Here is a 10147-nt window from a genome sequence, read left to right on the forward strand (position 1 = left end):
AGAGAGAAAGAGACAAGAAGGAAGAAAAAATAACAAAGACACTACACAAAATGTGTCTAGCTGCAAGTTTGAAGATGCCCTGGTTTATGTTGACTGGCAGGAATCTTTCCCAGCCCTACCTAGAGCTACCAGGGACAGACACTGAGAGCTTCTGCCATTGCACAATGGCCCTTCCCTGAGCTAAGGCCCTTCCAAATGCTTCCAGGGACATGCAGCCAGGCCAGATGCAGAGGTTAGGTGAACAATTCCACAATGAGCCGGAGTAACAGTGGTAACAGTCTTTAGACCCCTGCTGCTGAATCTGTTTTCCAAACAAAGATAAACAATTACCTTCCCTCTTTTTCTTTGAATGCACCCTCCATGAGCCACTGACAACCCAATCTGTACCTATACCTGAGTGAAACCCATTGACTATAACAGAGATAAACTGATTTACACCAACAAGACCCTAGCCCCTGCACCTGCTCCAAAGCAATTCTTCAGAAAAGTGGCTTTCCATTAGCTGACGCAGTGGCTTGTCCCAGGCTCTTTTAAGTCCAGTTGATAAGTGGCACCATCAGAAGGGATACAAAGGGGTGAGCGCTGCTGTTAATGTCAGTGTCGTTACAAAGGATGTTCAGCAGCAAGAATATAGTGCTGCCAGCAACTCTGCTATCTGCCACTGGAAGGAGTCCGAATGAGAACGAAGCAGGGGTAATTGTGCTCCTAAAAGCCACAAGTCCTGCAGTGTTGTGCAAAAAGCTTAAGTGCTTTATCCGAAGAAAGCAAATCACAAATGCAAACTCTTGAATATTCTGGTCCCCCCACCATACTGTAGCAGCATAACAGGCATCAGTGGGTGCTCCCCTTTCATTCCTCTGTTCTTCTGATGTTGTGAGCTGAGTTTGCTTTAATTAAAGCAATACAGGAATGTTTACCAGGAATTTTATTCTTGGCAGCAGTTTCCTCCTCTACAGCTGTGTCTTGCATATTCCTAACTCTCTGGAGAAAGGGCTATATTTCAGAATCTACATCCAGGGCAAATTCTACACTGTGTGTACACAAGAAGCTCAAAAAGGTCCCAGGTTCAATCCTCCCAGCATCTCCAGCTAGGGCTGGGAATGTCCCCTGCCTCAAATCTTGGAGGGCTGCTGCCAGTCAGCGTATGCAAGACTAAACTAGATGGACCAGTGGTCTGACTTGGTAGAAGGCAGCTTTTTTGTATTCCATGCTCTTAAGATGGGGCAGAGGAGGGGAGGGATAGGATTTAACAAAGAGAGGAGAGGAAGGATGAATTGGCACATTTCTGAAGATTCCAACTAGCAGCTGGCAATCATTCATAGTTTTCAGACTCACAATTGCTGTATGGATTTGGGGGGGGGGGGTGCCAGGGAGAGCTGGTGTTTAAAAAGACTTGGGAAATCAAAGACATGCAGGCCACTGCTGTGGCAAGTTCCAGTCCAGTCTCCCCAAAGACTCAGTGAGGTTTCTCTATAAAACCTGCACTGATTAAAAACAGGAGTAGCTATCTTTCCTGCATTTACCTAGCTGGAACTCTGTGGTCGCCAGTTGATTAAGCATATAGTATACAGCAGAGTTAGCCAACATGGTACCCTTCAGATGTTCTTGGACTCTAAATCCCATCCGTCCCAGTCAGCATAGCCAATGGGCAAGAATGGTGGAAGCTGAAGTCCACCAACAGATTCCTTATCCTTGGGTTTGTCCTTCCTAGCAAAAGCATGAGAAACAGCATTTTCTGCCCCTGCCCTTGACTTCAGGAATCTTGAGTTGGAGAATAATTCCAGGCTCGGTGTGTATGGATGGTCAGGGCCTTGATACTGTGGGTCCAAACTCCAAGACAGAAGAAACCCATCTTCAACATGACATGTTATCTCGGAACTGTTGGAAAGAGAGAGAAATCAGACACTGTTTCTGATGTTTGTTTCTGAAATGACAAGTGTGGGAACTTCTTAGCAACTCACTCCACCTTTCTCTCCCTCCCAGTTCTATTCTGTTTGGCATCCATTCCAAAGAAAAGCCCTTTCTCTTTCCTTCTTGACATTCTAGTATAAGAGAACCTCAAAGCCAAAGTGAGAGCATTTGGGTCAAAATTAAGGGAGAGAAGAATAACAGTGACCTCATTGTGGGAGTTTACTATAGATCCCCAAGCCAAACGGAGGACATAGATGATGCCTTCCTGGAACAGATGACCAAGCATGCAAAAGGAAGGGAGATAGTAGTTATGGGGGACTTCAATTACCCGGATATTTGTTGGAAATCAAACTCAGCCAAGAGCATAAGGTCAAACACTGGCCTTGCAGACAACTTCATTGTTCAGAAAGTGGGAGAAGCAACAAGAGGAACAGCCATTTTATATCTGGTCCTAACCAATGTTGATGACCTGGTTAGTGGGGTAGAAGTGGAAGGATCATTAGGCGCGAGTGATCATGCTCTTCTGAAGTTTACTATACAGCGGAAAGGAGCAGCCAAGCATACTAGGACTCAATTTCTTGACTTTAAGAAAGCCGACTTCATAAAACATAGGGAAGTGCTGGGTGAGATCCCATGGACAGTAATACTAAAAGGAAAGGGAGTTCATGATGGCTGGGAGTTTGTTAACTTCAGGCAATACCAATGAGATGGAAACATGGAAGGTGCCTAAAGAAGCCAGGGTGGCTATCTAAAGAACTTTTAACTGAGTTAAGATTAAAAAAGGATGTGTACAAAAAATGGAAAAGGGGGGAAACCACCAAAGAGGAATTCAAACAAATAGCCAGCACGTGTAGACACAAAGTCAGAAAAGCTAAAGCACAGAATGAACTCAGGCTTGCTAGAGAGGTTAAAAGCAACAAAAAAGGCTTTTATGGGTATGTTCGTAGCAAAAGGAAGAACAAAGAAACTGTGGGGTCACTCAGAGGAGAAGATGGTGAAATGCAAACAGGGGACACAGAAAGGGCTGAACTCCTCAATGCCTTCTTTGCCTCAGTCTTCTCCGATAAAGAAAACAATGCCCGACCTGAAGAATTTGGAGCAAATAATTCAGCAGAGGAAACACAGCCCAGAATAACTAAGGAGATAGTACAAGACTACTTGGCTAGTTTAGATGTATTCAAGTCTCCAGGGCCAGATGAACTGCATCCAAGAGTATTAAAAGAACTGGCAGATGTGATCTCAGAACCACTGGCAGTCATCTTTGAGAATTCCTGGAGAACAGGCGAAGTCCCGGCAGACTGGAGGAGGGCAAATGTTGTCCCTATTTTCAAAAAGGGGAAAAGAGAGGACCCAGATAATTACCGCCCAGTCAGTCTGACATCAATACCAGGGAAGATTCTGGAGCAGATCATTAAGCAAACAGTCTGTGAGCACCTAGAAAGGAATGCTGTGATCACCAATAGTCAGCATGGATTTCTGAAAAATAAGCCATGTCAGACTAACCTGATCTCGTTTTTTGACAGAATTACAAGCCTGGTAGATGAAGGGAACGCAGTGGATATAGCCTACCTTGATTTCAGCAAGGCATTTGACAAGGTGCCCCATGATATTCTTGTAAAGAAGCTGGTAAAATGTGGTCTTGACTATGCTACCACTCAGTGGATTTGTAACTGGCTGACTGACCAAACCCAAAGGGTGCTCATCAATGGTTCCTCTTCATCCTGGAGAAGAGTAACTAGTGGGGTGCCACAGGGTTCTGTCTTGGGCCCGGTCTTATTCAACATCTTTATCAATGACTTGGATGATGGACTCAAGGGCATCCTGATCAAATTTGCAGATGACACCAAACTGGGAGGGGTGGCTAACACCCCAGAGGACAGGATCACACTTCAAAACGACCTTGACAGATTAGAGAACTGGGCCAAAACAAACAAGATGAATTTTAACAGGGAGAAATGTAAAGTATTGCACTTGGGCAAAAAAAATGAGAGGCACAAATACAAGATGGGTGACACCTGGCTTGAGAGCAGTACATGTGAAAAGGATCTAGGAGTCTTGGTTGACCACAAACTTGACATGAGCCAACAGTGTGACGCGGCAGCTAAAAAGCCAATGCAATTCTGGGCTGCATCAATAGTATAGCATCTAGATCAAGGGAAGTAATAGTGCCACTGTATTCGGTTCTAGTCAGACCTCACCTGGAGTACTGTGTCCAGTTCTGGGCACCACAGTTCAAGAAGGACACTGACAAACTGGAACGTGTCCAGAGGAGGGCAACCAAAATGGTCAAAGGCCTGGAAACGATGCCTTATGAGGAACGGCTAAGGGAGCTGGGCATGTTTAGCCTGGAGAAGAGGAGGTTAAGGGGTGATATGATAGCCATGTTCAAATATATAAAAGGATGTCACATAGAGGAGGGAGAAAGGTTGTTTTCTGCTGCTCCAGAGAAGCGGACACGGAGCAATGGATCCAAACTACAAGAAAGAAGATTCCACCTAAACATTAGGAAGAACTTCCTGACAGTAAGAGCTGTTCGACAGTGGAATTTGCTGCCAAGGAGTGTGGTGGAGTCTCCTTCTTTGGAGGTCTTTAAGCAGAGGCTTGACAACCATATGTCAGGAGTGCTCTGATGGTGTTTCCTGCTTGGCAGGGGGTTGGACTCAATGGCCCTTGTGGTCTCTTCCAACTCTATGATTCTATGATTCTAGGATCGTTCTCTATTCCTTCATACACACCTTCTCCTGGCTGCTGCTCCCACAATAGCTGAGTTAGGCTTATACAGAGCTCAAAAATAGCAAATTTCAAGAGTAAGACCTTGAAACAGCCTCTTGCCAACAACACATCCACAACAACAACCCTGCTCGGTATTTATTGAGCAATAAATAAATAAATATTACAAATATATTCCAGCCACGGCAAGGATGCCTTGCAACAGCCCCACCATGTGGCATTTTGCAGATGGAACACAACTGAGGGAGAAATCGTCTTTACCTTGGGATGTTTTTAATCTCTAGTGTAGAAAGAACCATGCTAGAGATGAACTGAGTGGTTTCCAGCCAGAGCCTGCTTGCACGAATATGTTATAAGACCTAATTGTCTACCTATGAAAATTCAGCCTCTTGAGTTTAATCTGTTTCTTTCACCTATTTTGAATGAACCGCCAGACAATGCCCCAAATGGAAAGGAAGGTGTAATGTCAGGGGTGGGGAACCTGTGGCCTCCCAGATGTGCTTGGGTTCCAAATCCCATCAGCCTCATCTAGCATCACCAATAGCCAAGGAATGATGGGAGTTGCCATATTGGCTACCCTTGACATACAGAATGGTTGCAATCTGCAATAAATAAATAAATAAATAAATAAATAAATAAATAAATAAAATCCTCTTTCTGGAATGGAAATGGTCTTCTAAACTGGGAGGTAGTATGGTGATGATGCCAATAATAAACTTAGTTCAACTGTTCTATTGCTATCCACAGCCTTTTTCTTTCCTACTTTTGTGTGTTCCCTGATTTGTGTATTATATAATTATGGTAGGAACAAGGGGAGCTATTGTTTGTATTTGTTTTTATGACATGTACGGTACTTCAGTTCTCTGATTTATCTGTTTGAGTTAATATAAAATTCAGAATTATTATTAATAAAAATAGTAAACCCCACCTAGGTTACAGGGTATTTCAAAGGCATCATTTAGCACTGTACAAAATTGTATGGAATATAACGTGGAGGAAAGGGAAAAAAATATAAGCCTGCAGGGGTGAAACATTTTGGATGAAACCCAGGAGAATGTTTTGATAAGACTGCACACTTGGTAAGTTGAAGGAGATAGGCGTCAAATGCCTTGGTATTCTCACCACTATTATTATTTTATTGAATTTTAATTTCTAGCAAAGGTCACAGAATCCAGCTTTTTGCCTCTCACCAGTTTGTTTGATCATAGATGCGAAAAGCCATTAAGGTTCAGTAATTAATCACAGATGGAGAAATTTGAAGCAAAAGCTGCACATGACAATGGGAAACTGTTTCGGATTTTAAGCAGCGCTCAAATTCAGAGGCTACCCATTTCTGGTTTCAAATGGCCCTCTTAGTTACTGTCTTGTTACTGAGTGTTGGAGAGTGTGATTAGCTACAACTTGGGTGGGGACTCAGCTGGTGAGGCTTATGCATTTTGTTCCCTACATAATGGGAGCATTGGTTTTAACTGCAAAATGTGTGCACAGGTTGGAGATGAGCCATCCCCAAACTCACCTCCTGGCAGCCCTCTCCCAGGTATGTGAGCTGGCGTCTGGCATCAGAGGCCAGTTTGGGGGTGGGAGATGGCAATGAATTGTTGAGAGTTATGCTGCAAGGAGATTCAACTCTCCTTACCCATTGCAACCTTAAAATTAGGCCCTTGCTCTCAGTAGCAACAGGACAGACAGTTTAAACAAATTGGTTTGCCACTGTGATGATTGCAACAACTCAGAATGCACAATATGACACACAATGCCTCCCAAACAAACAATTCCACTGAGTTACTGAAGTGCTTCTATTGCAACATTTAACTGCAGCATTCTTCCCCCAATTTTCTCCTGACATTCTGAACTTTTATCTCACAACAGGCTGACAACTGTCAAATGGGACAGTTCTCTGTGCAGAGTTCCAGTCTTTCATTTGTAGTCAACACTGATTAACCTGAATGGATTTGCTGATGGGATAATGAAACTAGAATACAAAACGGTGAGGTATGAGGAAGTCGGGGAAACTAGGATGAGAAAATAAGGTTTGAAATGCATACTTGTTGTTTTTTGTTTGTGTTTGTTCTTATTGTTGTTGTTTGTTTTTGTATGTTTTTATTGGAAAAATTAATAAATATTACTTTAAAAAAAACAAAAAACACTGATTAACCTGGAATCCTGAGACTAGAGAAAGCACACCTACTTACACACAGGTCTCTCAATTGATTCATGTACAATCAATTAAAAATAAGGCAGTTCCTTCCCACAGGCTTGCAATCTAAAATATATGACACAAAAGAAAAATGGGATGGGGAGGATGCTGTTGTTATTGCTGTTGTTATACCCCACCCATATGATGAGGTTGCCCCAGCCACTCTGGGCAGCTTCCAACATATATAAAAACATAATAAAACATGAAACATGAAAAAAAAACTCCCCTATACAGAGCTGCCTTCAGAAGTCTTCTAAAGTTTGTATAGTTACTTATCTTCTTGGCTCAGGGGTCACATAACTCCATGCCCTCCAACATTTCTCTGAAGAAAATAGGGACGTCCTAAGGAAAAGCGGGACATTCCAGGATCAAGCAAGAAACTGGGACTGTTTCTGTAAATTCAGGACAGTCACTGGAAAATAGGGACACTTGGAGGGCCTGCTATTATGATTGTTCCATCAGCACAAACATTTCTGCTTGCGTGACAAAACGATCTCCCTTCTGCAATGTTGTGGCAGGACAACACTTAGGAGGAATAAAGATGAGACTAACCGAGAACTGCAGGATGCGTATGTGGGTGATGGAGGGGAGGTTAATTCAACAGCCATAGAGGACTAGGTTTAAGAAAAGGGTTGTAGGCAAGCAAGCCAACCCACAGTATCTGTTCCCTACCATGGCAGCCTCCACACTAAGGCCAGGACAGGAAACTCTCACTGCCCTTTGAAGTCACCCATGGCCTGGAGAGGGACATTCTGCTCACCCCAAGGCAAACTATCTGGCTGACTTTCTCTTCACACAGAGAACTGGGCAGACAGAAGAATGAAGGAAGAGACAAAAGGCCCCATCAGAAAGACATGACTCAGAAATGGCATTTTCTCTATTCTAATAAGCGATGTTGTGTCAGAGAGGTAATTTATTCATGGGTTGCTGATGCAGTTGCCATGGAGAACCTAAGAAAAAGAAGCTGAGCTTTTAAAGCACACACTGTATCAAAGAGCCAAGCGCTCAGTCAGGGAGAAGATGTAAAGACACTGGGAGAGAAGGGTGAAGTACAAGACAATTAAAGCTAACCCACTGTGGCTTCCACTCCATCATGAGGTAATGCTCCAAAATCTTTCCATCACTGACTTCAGGAGAATTCAGGCTCAGCACCAGTGTAAAGGCATTTGCTGCAGCCCACGTGAAAACACAAGGACGGCATGACTGGATCAGCCCTGGGGAATACTTATTATGATTATTTATTTTATTTGGAGCATTTGGAGCTCACTCTTTGGTCTAAAAGGCTCCCAGAGTGGCTTAAGGTAAAGGTAAAGGGATCCCTGACTATTAGGTCCAGTCATGACTGACTCTGGGGTTGCGACGCTCATCTCGCTTTATTGGCTGAGGGAGCCAGCATACAGCTTCCAGGTCATGTGGCCAGCATGACTAAGCCGCTTCTGGCGAACCAGAGCAGCACACGGAAACGCCGTTTACCTTCCCGCCGGAGCAGTTCCTATTTATCTACTTGCACTTTGAAGTGGCTTTCGAACTGCTAGGTTGGCAGGAGCAGGGACTGAGCAGCAGGAGCTCACCTTGTCACAGGGATTCGAACTGCCAACCTTCTGATCAGCAAGTCCTAGGCTCTGTGGTTTAACATGCAGTTAATTGAAACAGGTCACTGCCTACAGGCTTACAATGTCTAAGGGAGAAAAAGACACACAAGGGGGAAAGGACAGGGAGGGAAGAGGAAAATAAAAATCAAACTCAGGTACCAATTCTTAAACAGCTGTTCTTAAAATGACCAGCTGGCACAGTTCAGGGTTAGGAGGTGCCTGATGGAGTTGCGTTTTCAACAAAGCTGATGGAATGAGCCCTGCTTCTAATCTCTTGCTATGGTAGCCTGATGGAATGGCTGATCCCACATGACAGCTGAGGGGAGAGGAAGCTGGCCTGCCACACACAGCAGAGCTGATGGAATGATCAAGACTTCCACCACAGACAGTGCCCAATCCACAATGAGTTGGGGTGAAGGATGCAAATACTACACTGGGCTGGTGCAATAACATTTGCTCAGCCAAATCTTGGGCACTCTCGTGCTGTTCATACTTCCACTGAGGGAGGGGCACATTTCTGTGGTGACAAGATCCCAGGATTTGCTGCAAAGCACCCACACAATGTTGATGGTTAGCTGGCATTTCTGCAGCATGATCAGCCACACACCTCAAGGAAGTCAGCGTAGGAGCCTTGCAGATGCATTCCACTCTCCAGGAAACCTTTTGGAGCTTCAGGGCTTGGCGGAGCTTGCGAGTCCCAGTCTCAAATATTTTCGCACCTGAAGAGACCATTTAAAGTTTCACTACTTCAAAGTTGCCACCATGGTAATCACTCTTGCTTATCTGCACAAAAGCCCAGACTTGTATGTAGTATCAACCTATCAATCTGGCTGTCACCATCAAAGTTTTCATTTTTGCCATAGCAACTGTGAGACATAAGGGTGGATGGAACTGAGCACAACAACCTCTTTGGGCCAGTGGGCATATTTTGAACTTTGAGAATACAGTGGTACCTCAGGTTACAGATGCTTCAGGTTACAGACACTTCAGGTTACAGACTCCGCTAACCCAGAAATAGTACCTCGGGTTAAGAACTTTGCTTCAGGATGAGAACAGAAATCGTGCAGCGGCAGCGGGAGGCCCCATTAGCTAAAGTGGTACCTCAGGTTAAGAACAGTTTCAGGTTAAGAACGGACCTCCAGAATGAATTAAGTTCTTAACCTGAGGTACCACTGTATATTTTGCCTAGTATAATGAATTTGCATGACATTTTCACTAATATATGCATTCCTGTACACACTTTATACCAGTGTTTGCACACACACCCTGCCCCATCACTCAGCTGGAGAACTGCATTACAAAATTTGGAGATGTGTGAATTTTAAAGGCTGTTTGTGTTTCGGTTCACATATTGTTTCAGAAAGTGAGGATAGGATAAAGTGAATCTAATTTCTTTTCAGCTCTAATCAGAACTCATGCTGTGCCACAATGTTGTTTCAAAGAGCATTATGTGTGTTTTGATTCCTTAATGCTCTCCTCCATCTAGCAGAAGAGGTTAATTTGACCATCCTTCTAAATGACAACTCCTTCCTGTTATCCTGACCACTCTGAAACCACTGGCCGCTAAAAGTATATGCTTGCTACTTCACACAATCTCCCTGGCCAGTTCAGTCCAGGAATGATGGATTGTGGCATTTACTGGTACCCTTCACACGAGAAGAGAACGATAGCTTCACATAGGACCCTACATCATTCCCAGTGCAGAACAGCCCTGTGG

General features: G+C 44.0%; 1 long non-coding RNA gene across 3 annotated transcripts; it reads right to left on the minus strand.

Annotated features, from left to right (window-relative positions):
- Nucleotides 1-910: 910 nt before the first annotated feature.
- On the minus strand, nucleotides 911-10123 carry LOC307210228. 3 transcript variants are annotated; one of them, XR_013835924.1, is made up of 4 exons: nucleotides 9696-10123; nucleotides 9038-9149; nucleotides 6834-6904; nucleotides 911-1878 (listed from the first exon to the last, which is right to left on the minus strand). It is a non-coding gene; the product is annotated as an uncharacterized lncRNA (long non-coding RNA). The 3 variants fall into 3 exon arrangements; XR_013835925.1 differs by lacking the exon at nucleotides 9696-10123 and having other exon boundaries at nucleotides 9038-9357; XR_013835926.1 differs by lacking the exons at nucleotides 911-1878; nucleotides 9696-10123 and adding an exon at nucleotides 4840-5243 and having other exon boundaries at nucleotides 9038-9357.
- Between the last annotated feature and the right edge of the window lie 24 nt (nucleotides 10124-10147).

Source organism: Podarcis cretensis, assembly GCF_951804945.1.
Source record: "Podarcis cretensis genome assembly, chromosome: 2".
In the NCBI taxonomy this organism is placed as follows: Eukaryota; Metazoa; Chordata; class Lepidosauria; order Squamata; family Lacertidae; genus Podarcis; species Podarcis cretensis.